Consider the following 14,627-nt stretch of genomic DNA (forward strand, 5'->3'; position numbering starts at 1 on the left):
TAAAACAGCTTTATAATAGAATATTTGTATTCGTTTGGCTGTATTTCGGTTCTCCGTACATAAGTTATAATTCTCTTTAGAGATCCGTATAACAAATAAAAAACCTGTACTGTAAATGTCATTCATTAAAAACATTCGTAAAAACTAAAAAACTAAAACTAGTGCCTACGTCAAATCATGGGATTAGTTGTCAAGCGGACCCCAGGCTCTCATGAGCCGTGGCGAAATGCCGGGATAACGCGAGGAAGAAGAAGACTGTAAATGTCATATATTCCTTTAGTTTTATAATACACTTATTTTCAGAAATCATTACACTACTATACTTATACGAGTGTAAAATTACGCCAAAAGATTGTTATAAGCGACTCTATCAGTAATACAGAAAAAAGCTGTACTATAGCTGCCATTTATTCATTTGGTTTTATAATACTCTTACAGACAGAAGTTATACAACTACTATTCTTATAGGAGAGTAAGATTACGCCATAAGAAATAGCTTTAAAACGGGGTTGACAGATACATTTGTACAGCTACAAGTGCCAAGTGATACTACAATACAGCCTGTATACAGCTTTTACGATAATATTAGCTTGTAGTGTTTCACAACACTTAATGTTTTCAAACGGAGTTGACAGATACTTTTGTACAGCTAAAAGTGCCAAGTGTTACTACAATACAGCCTGTATACAGCTTTTACGATAGAATTAGCTTGTAGTCTCTCACAACACTTTTAGTTTTATAGTAGATTTTTTATATTCTGATAAAGCAACCCATGCTTCCGCAGAATCCTTTATAATGATTTTATACAGCTTGAGCTGTATAATGTCTGTAAAGTACCTTTTATACAGCTTAAATCTTTTCTGACACTCTTATACGTCCCTTAAATCACTCTAAGTTCTTAATTGGCTGCTATATTGATGTTGCCGACACTTCCATGCTACTTGGGATCCCACTAACCCGGTTACCATGGTTACCATTACAATTTGACACTGGGTTAACGCTTTAACCGGTTAACCCCGGGTTAGTGGAATGGTGAAAGTGGCGCTTAAGGTATCATTCGGATTCAGACCCAGCACTATTGCAGCTTTATTACATTCTGCTGTGCCGACTTTTGCATTGATTTTGAGTATTTGCTGCAGCAATGCAGTTAGCAGCATTAGCAATGTCACGTTGCAATACTGAGCAATAATGGTAAGGCAATCTCAATGTGAATGTCACCTTTAGTTCACTGTTTTTGGAACCATGACATTAGAATCATAAAGTGTAATTCTATGGAACTTGCTAACTAAGTACAGTGGCGTAGCTAGAGGATATGGCGCCCGGGGCAGACACCGCCTTTGGACTGATTTGAAGGGTCCAAGGTGGCATCCAGGTGCTCCTGTCCAAAGGTGACAGCAGTACTCAATATATGGGATCAGTCTACCCCAGAGTAAAGTACGCCTCCCTTTATTGAGCACACCGAGTTTTTTTGGATACGAGCGCAGCCTACCCAGCAAGGTGGCTACGAAATTATTCGAGGCTCCCAATACTCCCTGACAAGGAAGGGTTGTGCCTTGAAAAATTAGGTTTTCTTAGTTAGGCGGTAAACGCGCAAAATTGAGTCTTGGTGGGATCGAATTGGACTAAATTATCCCGATCCCACACCGAAACTCTGGATAGAATGCTCTCGATACCTGACACAGGTTTTTCACGAAATTCTAGTATCACAGACCGAGTGATGTTGGCACGGCATGTGTTATACAGGATGGTCCAAACCTTGACGTTCAAATATTTTTTTTTCATTGTTCACGCTGTGGGCTATTAGAATAGGTATGTATGTTAGCCGACTTTTCGTAGTTTTCGAGTTATGATTTTTATTACTTTTAACTTTTGTTAAGATATTCCGGGGTGAAGCAATTAATTTATTAAAAAAAAACTACTTATTGAACTTTTTTAAATGTTTCTTTTTGTAACATAATCCTTGACAAACGGCGCAGTTGCTAAAAAAAATCAGCATCCTCACTTGGCTGAGTTGGGAAAAAAAGACAAAGTTTTACGTTCAAGCATGTCAGCTTAGATGTTGCCCTTACCTAAATAAATAAAAAATACAAGCGATTTCAAGGAGTTTTGGTTAGTTTAGAAACCGCTAGACCCTAAGTTTTTTAAAAGGTCAAAAAAGTGATACTTAATAGTCATAATTTGTCAGAGACGCCGGTCAAAGGAACTGAGGTGGAAAGCTTCCAAATTAGTAATTCATTAAAGAAATCCTCTTTTGTTATTTCTACTATTATTTTATGGGGTCACTTCCCATCGCTATTTCATGTTATCAGTGCAAATACCACGAACAATTATTAGAAGGCATAAAAGCAAAGCAAAGCTTCACCCCGGAATTTCTTAACAAAAGTTAAGTCTCGAAAACTACGAAAAATCGGCTAACATACTCGTACATGAGGGTATATTCTGATAACCCACGACAAGGATTCTAAAAAATTTTTTTGAGCGTCAAGGTTTGGACCAGCCTGTATACAGGGTGGCTAAAAAATAACTGCATTTCCGTTGCCAGGGAGGTTTTGGGATTATACTGAGCAACTTTTACTATGAGTCCAACCCCTTAGTCGCGAAAAAAAATTTGGCTGTTTCCTACATTTTGGCTGGTCCATTTTCTATGGGAGGGTAAACTTTTTTTTCGCGATTTCGGGGTTGGTCCCGTAGTAAAAGTTGCTCAGTATAATCCCAAAACCTCCCTGGCAACGGGAATGTAGTTATTTTTTAGCCACCCTGTATAGTACTGTCGTCCGCATATCGATGAATGTCGTCGATAGACAACATGTCACAGATATGCAGCAGCAGCAGCTATTGGAGCAGCCGGCCTAGCCAAGGTTACAATCGCTATCGCTTCGACAACGAAAAGCATTATGTCTCTCTATCACTCTTCCTTATTAGTGTGACAGTGACAGTTGCGTTTCAATCGCTACAGAGCGTAAGCGATTGGCATCTTGGCTACGCGGCCAGGTTCCGTCTACTACGGCTCATATGCGCCTGCCGGACAAAGGGCTAGCGATCCATTTGCATAGGTAGTCTCTTGGACAGTCCATAAGATGGTAACTTCGACAGGAGACCTCTAACGGAAAAGACGCGCTAACACGGGACACAACTCTGAAGCACTCGGCCCGCTCGCGTTATAAAACGGAAGCATAGCAACTCCCGCCGAATATCCCTCTGCTTGATAGAAGTTTCTGGCATAGAGTATTCGCACTGCGGGATGGTGGGCGGTAGGGCGCTACCGTCGTCTTTCGAGGTCGAGTTCGAGGCAAAAAGAGTACCTAAAAGATAGGCTTTCTCTTTTGCGCTGTGGGCCAGATTACCATTCGCATTTCACACTTCACAGTGGTGGTAAATACGACTGACAAAAGTTTCCCTGCTGCCTTTTGGCAAGGCGGAGAGGTAGTCTTTTGCCCATTTTGGCGCCCCCCCTTGGACGGCGCCCGGGGCACGTGCCCCCTCCAACCCCCCCCTAGTTACGCCACTAGGTATGTAAACAAAAGTCACTAGTAGGTAAATTCATCATTCAGAGACAATTTCAATATGGCGGTTTGTTTACAGTGAGCAAGTTCCATAGAATGACACTTTAGATGGTCCATATTTACGAGTATATATTTATTACATTTGTAATAAACCTCATTTTACGATCGCTCCAGAAAACAACTTCGGTTTGATTAAATTTGAATACAATCGATTCAGAGAAGGAACTCTCTAAAATTCACTTAGTGAAGATAACTCCATAAATTGATTTTTGTGTCAAGCTTCTATGTTATTTTTGGGGCAAGTAAATTAAAAAAATGAGTACACTTAGGTAAGAAGGTTAAAAAAGGTTAAAATCGGAAATCAATCGAATTCTTACTCGGCTATGGGAAGCGAATTTTACCAATGTAGGTATATTTTTTGTTATATTATTGTGTAGTTAGTGTGTTCCATCGTAACGACGAAACTATTTACCGTAAAAACTCCCAATTACGTACTTATAGCCCAAAAACTCGCAACTATGGTCCAAAATTGAGGGCTGATTTAGACGGCGCGCGAACTCGTATGCGATTTTAGTTACATTGAGGACTATTGGTTACATCCAATACAGCCGACCAATCAAATACCGCAATGTAATGAAACTCGCATGCGAGTTCTCGCACCGTCTAAATGAGCCTTAACTCGTATATCTCGTGCAACTAATACCACTATTGAACTCTCATATTTCTATGGCATAGTATTCCAATAAATAGAAAGAAAAACCCAGACTAAATCAAAAATAACATTGGTATTTATACTTAATTGTACCTAATCAGACATTGAACACGTGGACTAGAGTTGTAGTATTGGACTATTATAGACTAGTACGTCTACCATCAGTTTTGATATTGACATATACGCTCACGTCTACGTAACTTATTTTCTATGCATCTCGCTCGTACTGGCATACTAGTGCAAACGAGATGTACAGAAAGTAAATTACGTAGACGTGAGCGTTATGTCAATGTCAAAACTGGTGGTAGACGTATAGGTATAATAATTGGGTTGTTTTATAGCATCTACCCGATTTTGATTACTGAGGTAATTATGGCCTCGGCTGACAGTCATTCAATTTCTGACCGACATGCAAAAAGGGAAAAAGATAGAGGAAATTAATAATAAAAAGCAATGTAACATACATAAATTACTTAAATGTGTAATGAGCTTGCGCAGTCAATTGAAAGGACACTTGGCAGGAAAATTGAACGTGAAATAAGTTAATGAAAGGAAAAACCTTAAGGAAATCCCCACAAAATTCAACGATATTTAAATATAAATCTAAGATTGATACAAAGAACAAAATGAGAGTATGATAATTTCAAATCATATTTCTACAAGAGTTTCTTGTAGGTGTAGGGTGGTGTAGGTAAGTCAAAATGCCGGGAGCCATGAAAATTGATATTGAACGTATAGCCAGTTTTCCTTTCAGTTTCTTAGGCAGGTACGGTACGGAAGAATTGATGCTTAGAAATCACGTACCTAATAAAGTTACTTCATAAGGAAAAAATTGGTTCATTAAAGGGCGCTTATTTAATGCTATAATTTTCATGTCAATCATTTGAATTTGCTTGGGAATTTGGCAGAAGTTCTTAAACAAATTAACATTTCGACATCACTATATTATATGATTTATATGGGAAAAACAGTCTGTGAGAGTGATGACATGTGTGTAAATATTTATTTATGTACACATAACGATATTTTCTCTCAAGGCGAGATAACGACTCCATAGAGCGACTGGTCGTACAAGGAAGAGTGGAGCGAACCACATCGCGCGGCAGATCACCTATGCGCTGGACTGTATCTGCCTGTGCCAGACAGTCTGCCAACAGGGAGAGATGGCGGGAGATCGTGCGAAGAGCTGTGCCCGCCTCTACTACCGATGCGGACGACTCAACGTGACCACGACCGCTCGAATTTAAACGACAGCTGAAGCAGTGGCTAATAGATAATGTTTTTTACGATTTAAATGATAAATAAATAAATAAATAAATAAATAAATATTAGGGGACATCTTACACAGATCAAACCTAGCCCCAAACTAAGCAAAGCTTGTACTATGGGTACTAGGCGACGATATACATACTTGTATAGATAAATACATACTTATATACATAGAAAACAACCATGACTCAGGAACAAATATTAGTGTTCATCACACAAATAAATGCCCTTACTGGGATTCGAACCCAGGACCATCGGCTTAGCAGACAGGGTCACTATCCACTAGACCAGACCGGTCGTCAAATCGTCGTCGTGGTCGTGATTATTTTTTATTTAAGACTGTATAATTTTAGATGTACTTATTATAAATTTAAGTGATCTGTATATAATATTGTAATTGTGTAATATTGTATACCCGAACAGGGTAGCCGTTGTGACTATGTATTATTTTAACATCTTGTTTGACACGGTAAACAATAAATGAATTCTTATTCTTATTCTTAAAGATAGTCCTATTTAGACATATCTTTATTACAAATAGCGATTAATAATACGACGGCCAACATCTCAAAGATTGAAAGGGGCTAAAAAGAAGAGCAGAGAATACGACGGTAAAAAATAGTAGGTAAATTGGAATTGAAGCACAGCCAGAGCTTCGAGCAACAGGTGCACACGTCGAGGTTGTATCCAAGACAATGGAACGGCACGAACGTGCTTCACCAGACAGGCTTTCAGTTCTTGTTGCATTTGCATATAGTATATGTACAGTCAGCATGTCAGCATCAAACGTAGTGTAATACATCCTGACTCATCGCCCCACAACGAAAAAGAAAATAGAAAAACAATACATTTTCTATGGAGGGTCCACGTTTTCAAAGTGCAACCCTTAACAGGTAAGCATTTAAAAATTCTGAAAATAAAATTACATTGGTTTTTTTGTGGTAGATTTTACATTAAGCGGGTATATTAGATAAATATAACTTCGACGAAATAAGGACCACTCTACTGCCAATTTTTAGAAAATTCTCGATTGTCTCTCGGGACAACGGTAAACCTTTTAACACATAAACAAAATATCAAATTATTTCTTCTTTTATGTTGTTTTATGTTGGTAATATATCAAAGGGAATATTATACTAAGCCGCTTAAATACTACGTATTCCTTAGAATTTAGATAAACTGACACGATATATAATATCCATCATCATCATATCAGCCTTTTATCGCCCACTGCTGAGCATAGGCCTCTCTTCGAGTACGCCACTTATCCCGGTCCCGAGCCAATCTCATCCAGAAGTGCCAGCGTCGCCAGGCACTCCTTTCGTCTGTAAGCGGCCACCATTCCGTTAACATTTTGGCCCACCTGCCAATATTTTAATATGCCATCACTCTGCCTGGCAACATGTCCCGCCCAGCTCCATTTAAGTTTGGTAATGAGGTATATAATATCCGTTTACGCTTATGTTTGTAATTTGTGGACCTTAATGTGTGCTACGTCGACCAAGCAGTGATCTATTGTGGACTAGGTACGAAAATGGGTTCCTTCGTTCTACAATATTCGTGTATCACCATCCCTGTCACAACAATAGAGCAAGGCCGATAGAGATGGAGGCAGAATCTTGAAATTTTGATGTTCGCGGTAGATTTTTTACATTCTTTTCGGGACCATGCAGTATGCATGCATAAGTTGTGAATAGAAGTAACTTTTACTTCCAGTAACTAATAGTTATATAATATTTGTGACTACATGTTTGTGACTGTCACGAATAAAAATGTCTTTTATCTTATATCTTTTCACAAAGAAAACTTATTTTTTTTTTCAAATTGCCTGTTTTATTTCGATGTTTCAAACTACGATCGTCGCCTTAATTATATTGGCTGGAGCGCTCCCGTTAAATTAATGTACAGCATTGAATTACCACGTGTGGACGGGCCACGCGCCCCGCCTCAGCGCCCGGATGTACTCGCGTTAAATGATTTACCATAATAGGCTTATAGTCCAACAAGAAATTGTAGAATATAAATGAGGGCGCCACTTCCTACGTAACTGTCATATTTTTGTCGTATTTTATTTTATTTCTACTATTTTATGTCGCACTATAAGGGCGTCCGCTAGCTGGCGCGGGTGCACGGAGCGGGCGCACGCACGCCGGTGTCATTGTAGGTAAAATCCGTCACAGAGCTATAACCGCGAAAATCGAAGTTCGCAAATTGCGGGCATCTTTCTCTGTCACTCTAATTACGCCTTCATTGGAGTAAAAGAAAAAGATCCCCGCAATTTGCGAATTTCGGTTTTCGGGTAGCCCGTCTGGTGTCGGCACCACGTAATGATGCTGATAAAATTTTCGTTTCGCTCACCCGCTCCGTGCAATCGTGCCAGCTGGTAAACTTCCTACAAGCGATGGTAGCCTAATACCAACTGGCGACTGAGATCATAATGCTATTATTTACCCTTGTTTAGATTAACCAAGAGAGAAAGAGATGGCATTATGACCTCAGTCGTCGTCAGTTGGTATTGCGGTAAGTATAGTGGTAAAACATGCGACTTTCGTTCCGGAGGTCGTGAATTGAAACCCTGCCTCGTACTAATGTGTTTTACAGAGCTTATGTTAGAAATAATATATCAATCGTAAAAGCAGCAGTTTACATTATTAAACTAAACGTTTGTATGTATAGTTGAATTATCGAGAAGATGGAATTGCATTTGTAGTGGTTGTATGCTGATAGTACAAGAAAATAGAAAATTCTAATATAGAATGCCTGTAAACAAACAATACTACTACATATGCAATTCCACGCTCTCGATGATTCAACTATAAGCATGTAAATTTGTTTCTCTTAAAAAACGAACGAATTCGCGAGCAGAGACTATCGGACAATAAATAGCTTGCATACACTGACAAACCGACTTTGTCAACAGAAAAAGGCGTGGAATTCAAATCTTCTATGGGAGGGCAACCCTTCGCGCCAACATTTAAAAATTTGCCGCATTTTTCCACTGACGGAAATGGCTTAGAAATAGAAAAAAGTAAATCATCGATTCAACCTCTTTCAGAATGTCGCGACCACAGACGCTAAATAATGCCAATTCAAAAAGAGTTTCATTTGCAAGTGCTTTTTTCCATAAATTGATTCTAAAAGCTTTTATAATGAGCAAAGCTTCTAGTTCAAAGCAGTTCTTGTGAACTAACTGCGCACTCGAGCATATTCAAATGGCATTACAGTATCTCTGTGAACGTAGAGTACAATATTTACAGTTTTGAAATCGAATTTGTGTTGAATGTTTATTTTATTTCAATTTAATTGCTTTCAAGTTTTCGTGGATGTTTTAGCCGGAGTGTTGTAAAATTTGGATTAAAGTAAATATTAACAGTTTTGAAATCGAATTTGTGTTGAATGTTTATTTTATTTAAATTTAATTTTCAAGTTTTCGTAGATGTTTTAGCTGGAGTGTTGTTGGATTCTGATTTTATTGCATTAAATCATTTGTACTTAATCAAATTTTGATGCCTGCGTAAGCTCGCACTGTATTTTCTAATGTTCATAATTTTTAAAACTGTTAAATTTCTCAAGTAGTTATGGAAAGTGAGAGATTCGCATCTTGGGAGTAGTGAGGGGTAGACCCCAAATTTTGACAACTGCTTTTCGTTCATTTTATTTCAAGTCGAATACCTACAGCTAGAGTTAGAACAAGATAAGTCTGCAGCGATTTTCTTAGCCCAGACAGTGTAAGTGTTATAAACGTTAATTCCTGTGAAATTATGACGTTGAAAGTTTAATTTCGATTAATGAATTATCAATTCGATCACTTGTAAACACAAGGCTGCAGGTAAACTGACAATCGTAGTTGGGAATTCAATTTTAAGTGAATAGTTAAAACAAGATTAAAGTTGTATAGCAGCAGAACAAAGCAACAGACGGTGTATTACAGACGGTAGTTTACAAAGAGCACGCGAGTCGGACGCTCGAGAAAAACCAGTCAGTGTGAATGTGAGCTGGGGCCTTACCATGATGTCCTTGTGTGTTGAACTGAATCGCTAAAAAAGGATTCAGCGATTCAGATTCCTAAACAGAATCGCAATAAGGACATCACGGTAAGGACCCCGGCCATTTCAAAACCACCTTACCGTCCGTACCTTCCGTAAAACCACCAGTCCAAAATATCCAGAATCTATTTAAATAAACATGACCAATTTTGAGCTCCATAGCGGACACTAGCGGCCGCCTTGAACGAAACGTAAGATTAGTATTTAGGTGACACGGTGGGTGATTATAACTAGGGATATAAAAATAATGGAAAAGCAAATTATTTACGCAATCACATACCTATTTCTCAATTAAATTCTTGCAATGACACTTGACATAATTCCAATTTTGGTCGCGGTTATGTTTTTGACAGGCAATCTTGTACATTCTAGGGGCAAACTAAGGCAGCGACTTCCGGCTTCCGACATGTCGGAAGGGAGGAGCCCAAGCGATATCTTACCGTACAAAATTACAAATCATTCTGTCATTTTTTTGCGGGGGGGGGGGGGGGGGGAACGTGCACACAGTCGCCCTTTTCACTCACTACATACAAAATTCAATCTGTCATCATCATCATTGGCCACATCATCTGTTGTAGATGTTTGTTGCGGCGCTTGTGTGTTTATGGGGTCCCGCATCGCCGTTGATGCGGTACCCCATAAACACACAAAATTATACAAAATTCAATACAAAATTCAATCTGTACACATACAAACTTACAAAATTCAATCTGTAATGACACAAATACATAGAAAATGACACACGTCAAAGACAAATCTTGCAAACCTCGATCTCTTTTTGTGTACGGATGAGTCAGTACACGAATCACCATAGGTACAGTTGTACCTATGCTCCGGTAGGGTAGGGGAAATAGTAAGATTGCCGTCTCCCTTCCCGGTGTTGCTCGAAGGAGGAAGGAGAAAAGAAACCCGTCACCACAGTATAATAAAGAGTACTTAGCGTACAGTATGGCCGCTCCCTGCCTCCCGTTGAAAGTGCCGCCCACCCGCTCTCAGTTACCTCACAGTTACCGGCTGGCAAGGACGTGACGACGCGGTGCAACAAAATGGCGGCAACCCTAGCATGTCTTATCTCACTCACACAAGCATGGTACGCGTTCACCTACACGAGCTTAGACTGTGTGCGTAGGAACGCGTTTGTTTCATACATTTGATCGCCATTGACCGAGGTGTGCCGTCACAGTACGGGACAAACGCTAGCGTGAGAGGATGATGATGAATCTTGTACATTCTAGACCTGTGGACTGTTAACTCGGTATGCTATCGAAACAGCACCAGCTGATTGTGTCGTCACAGCCGTCAGGCGCCGGAAGGAGCCGAGCTATCGCGACTATGAATGCCGAAGCTGTGAATGGTACACTCGGCCTGGGTATAATGAAATGTAAAATTCAGGACGAGTGCAAATTTGATTTCAATATTAGCAGTGGGTAGGTATGTATTTATATGTTATATACTTTTAAAAATCAAATTTTAAAATTAGAAACCTGCCTCGGGACATCCTGTATTTGTCCCTTGTCTAGTAGTTGAATTCTTTAGCAGTTTAGCTGATACGATGCAAACAGATACATGTTTGCATCGTTCAAATAAATTATTCATGATAAATAAGATGCACTTATCGGTGGAAAAATAAAATTCAAATCACCTCCAAACGCACAAAGAACGGGATGAATTTCAATACTAAATCATAAAAAATAAATAATTCATGAGAGTTTTGAGATGACAAAGGTTTTGTTTACAAATTCGAAGCGGAGGACAATTTCTGTTTTGAAAATTGGAAAAGGTTTAGATCTTAGCTTGAGTTAAGTCATCATGTCATCAGGCATCTCATAAATATGTGCGAAAAAGATGCCGTATGAGATTATTCCTGAGGCCTTACCTACCGCAAAAAACGAGACTCGAAATTTCTTTATCTGCCTCTCTGTCACTCGAATATGCAAGAGCCAATAAGCGTTAGCGGCTCACGCTGATTGGCGCAGCGGGGCGCGCTGACTCAAGGTCATATAAAAATTCAGATTTAACTTGTTACGGTTTTGATTTTGATTTTATTTTGATACAACCGTGAAGATCGCTCTCACTGGTTGGTGCATGCGAAATATAAGTCAAACCAATTGTCATTCAGTAAGAACCAGGAAAACTATACCCATCCTTTTCTTTTGGGTGCTAGTGCTAGTACTAGTGTAAGACAAATATAGTATAATTTTCTCTGTCTATAATTGAAATGAGACAGTCCTTTGACAAACTTTAAACTGAAAGTTGTGCGTGAGCTGCACGCCAACCACCAATACCGACCTATCAAATTTTAAAATTAGAATCAGCCTTCCGATAGTAGCGTAAACAACTGTGAAGGGATACTTGTTTAGTAAATATACGGTATTTGTATATTGTAATAAAACTTTTATGACATAGTTATGTGCAATGGACTGTTGTCTGAAATGATTACTTGAATTTGATCACCGTTTCAATAACACAGTAAATAATCTATAGTAGAAAAGGTGCGAATTTTCAAAGTAGAATGCTATGGGTGATCGAAGCTTAGCCGCTCAATTTTTAAAGATATTAATTAATAATACATATTAACGGTTCCACGGAAATAGTTATTTATTCGGAGTGCGGAAAAGAGGAAATTCGACACGAGTTGCGAATTACCTATTCGCACGTGTAGGTAGGTATCTTACAACGTTTTACAGTACATATGACCCTTTAAACTTTTGACATGCGCACGGAAAGTCCTGTTTCCCGCACTAGTGCGGGAAAATAGGACCATATCGTTGCTTATCATGAATACAAAACAAAATGAAATGCCATTCGACTTTAAATCTTACCTGTAAAAGATAGAATATTAAATGCAATAGCATTTCATTATTAGTTGTACCACTGTTCATGATAAGCGTCGATATGTACTGTAAAAACTTTAAGCCAACTACCTACCTACTCATTCACCTCGTAATGTGCGAATAAAACTATTGAAAAAAAAGGTTGAAGAAACATCCTGTCTGTATTTTTTTTATAACATATTTAAAAAAAGGAACAAATCCTTAACAGTTTCATGAACGGACATCAAAATGTGTTGCCACCCAAAGTAAATATTTTCAAACTTGGAACAGAAAACAGATGCGCATCAATTTGTTCAATCACACCATCAGCTCTTCCAGCCCATTGGTCCGCAAAATTGTCCCCGTCGACTCTCATTGGCGCCGCCTGTGTCTATGGTAAATGCTTTTTAAACTACTTTAACAAAATGGCGGTATAAACTGTTCAGACTTAAATCGAAAATTTCCAATAAGTATCTATAAATGAGGAATTCAACGACTGTAAAAGTGCATACTAATATTTTCTGTAGAATTTTCTACGATTGTCTAGAACTCTAGAACTCGTACCTATAAAGATAAGAAATGGAATGATAAAAATTGTGTGATCTATTTAAAAATAGATTGATAAATTTACACCTCGAATAGAAAATTAGCTTGTCTTCTTCTGTGCCTTCTGTTTCTGTTAAAAGGGTTATGAAACTATTAATAGTTTTGGTTCATATGACATTTTGAATTGTACTGCGAATTATATTTTACGGGTTCATTACCCTTAACCTACGCAAAGATCAAAGCTATTTTGAAATGTATAAGACAATATATTATACATTGTGGAGGAAAACTAAAGCGTCTATGAATTCACAGAAGAACGTGAAAGTAGGTAATGTTTCAATGTACATATTTTTTGTTTAGCGCTGTCCAGTTTTCGTATGAACCAATGGACTAGAATAACTATGGAACTCTGACTAGAGCTCAGAAATTACTCCAAGTTTTAGATATTCGTTGTGTCGTGACAGGTGTTAAATAGTAGTTTGTGTTTACAAGAGATCAAAATGATATATTTCCGTCAAGGGCGTACATTGAATCCTGAATGAAGCGTAAAGTAGAATCCTGAGCGTAATGAGGGATTCAAGTGTTAACGCCCAAGACGAAATATTTTCGATACCGTGTGACACATGCTACTTTTCTCATCAACTATGAGGAAAATAAAAAAATAAATAAATGAGGAAATTTTCATGTATCAAAATACTATTTAAGCTAAAAAAATTGTATGTAAAAATGAAATAAACGTGTCCTAAAACAGAAAAGTACTACTTTGATCCCTCCTAGCAGGGAAGAAAAGAGCCACTTTGATCCCTCCTAGCGGGGAAGAAAAAGCCCTTTTTCGAATAGGCGATGTGAAAACATCTATCCTATTTTATTATCTAAGGTTCTAAACAAGCTTCTTTTCTATCCTACTCTCTTTACGTTATACGTTAAACCTCTTCGTTGGTTGGTTTGGATTGGTTGGTTGTACAGTCAACGGTAAAAATATGGGTGTACAAATCATCTCAAAAATATGTCCCATAACTCTTATGTCAGTGAATTAAGAACTATGGGACATATTTTTGAGTAAGTTGTCTGTCTACACCCATATTTTTACCGTTGACTGTACCAAAAAGCGCACCGAAAATCTAAAAATGCCCCCATTTATAATGATTTCGAAGAAGAATTAACACCTGTGCATATATTATCAAAAATCAATTGCCCTATTCAAGTGTTAGATTACTTTATCGCTCGGTTATGAACTATATAGGGTTATAATTAAATTGGTTTAGTGGGGAAAGATAACAGAATCAATTAGAGATTATTTTTCTTCCAACGGCGATAGTGTAGGGAAATTGGCCGGATGCCAACAGTTTACTATTAGAGCTGAACCCTATCATATTTGCCATTTTTATTATTTGATACTTTGGTCTGTTAAGTATCTCATCTGCCGGGTTTACCGAAACTCGTAACTTTTGCTGTCAGTTGCCGATGGGATAACTTTTGCCAAGTTGAATTTAAACCATAGATATGAAAGTCAAGTCAAGAAAAAGGGCTTAAATAATTTGGAGCATGACTAATTCATTCATCATCACTTTTACACGCCGAAGACACTTAGAGGGAACATAATAAGTATATGTTGGTATTGTCATATCCACAGCCTTGTAAATTAAACGTCATAAATTATACATGTTGTCGGCATAGTTAGCATTGTTAGCATACCTATCACTAAAATATTGCCCGAAGTACCAAATTTTCTGTAGGT

General features: G+C 38.2%; 1 protein-coding gene across 1 annotated transcript in view; it reads right to left on the reverse strand.

Moving 5' to 3' along the window:
• The window catches only part of LOC134796348 (protein kinase C, brain isozyme), a 331,434-nt gene that overhangs the window by 28,992 nt on the left and 287,815 nt on the right, over nt 1-14,627 (reverse strand). The gene's annotated exons all lie outside the window — the stretch shown is intronic.

The sequence above is a fragment of the Cydia splendana genome, chromosome 13, assembly GCF_910591565.1.
Source record: "Cydia splendana chromosome 13, ilCydSple1.2, whole genome shotgun sequence".
NCBI lineage: Eukaryota > Metazoa > Arthropoda > Insecta > Lepidoptera > Tortricidae > Cydia > Cydia splendana.